The sequence below is a fragment of the Somniosus microcephalus genome, unplaced genomic scaffold (assembly GCF_052327205.1).
Source record: "Somniosus microcephalus isolate GS21.2 unplaced genomic scaffold, FLI_Smic_1.0 unresolved_chr8, whole genome shotgun sequence".
Lineage (NCBI taxonomy): Eukaryota > Metazoa > Chordata > Chondrichthyes > Squaliformes > Somniosidae > Somniosus > Somniosus microcephalus.
The window spans coordinates 15,635,681-15,636,526 of record NW_028225186.1 but is presented as its reverse complement, the minus strand read 5'-3'; positions in this window follow the sequence as shown (position 1 = coordinate 15,636,526).

The window sequence follows — 846 nt, the reverse complement described above, 5'->3', positions numbered from 1 at the left end:
TTTATGTTCTCCTCACAACTTATATTCCAACCGAGCTTTGTATCATCAACAAACCTGGATATATTACACTCGGCTCCTCATCTAATTCATTGACATAGATTGTAAAAAGCTGAGGGACAAGACCTGCCCATTCAGCACTCCACTAGTTACTCCACTATCTGACATTGCAAAAATCATCCGTTTATTCCAGCTCTCTGCTTTCTGTCCGTTAGCCAATCCCCAGTACAATACTAATATATTACAGCCCATACAATGAGCACTAATCTTGTGTAACAACCCCTTGTTTAGCACCTTATCGAATGATTTCTGAAAGTCCAAATATACTACGTCCACTGGCCCCCTTATCTACCCTGCTAGTTGCACCCTCAAAAAACTGTAACAGATTTGTCAAACACGATTACCCTTTCATAAAGGCGTGTTGACTCTGCCTAGTCATATTCTGATTTTCCAAATGCCTTGCTACTGCGTCCTTAGTAATAGATCCTAGCATTGTTCCAACGCCTGATGTCAGGATAACTGGACTCTAGTTCACTGTTTTCACTGTCCATCCTTTCTTGAACAGCGGCGTAACATTTCCTGCCTTCCAAGGCAGGGGGACCGTTCTAGAATCTGGGGAATTCTGGAAGATCCAAACCATCCTCTGTTAACAGCTGCTTTGTGTCAGCTGTGGCTCAGTGTGTAGCACCCTCTCATCTAAGTCAGAAAGCTGTGATTTCATAGCCGCACTCCAGAGACTTGAGGACAAAAATCTAGGCTAACCCTCTGGTGTAATACTGAGGGAGTGCTGCACTATCGGAAGTTCCATCTTTCAAATGAGATGTCAAACAGTTGGCCCCGTCTCTTTCT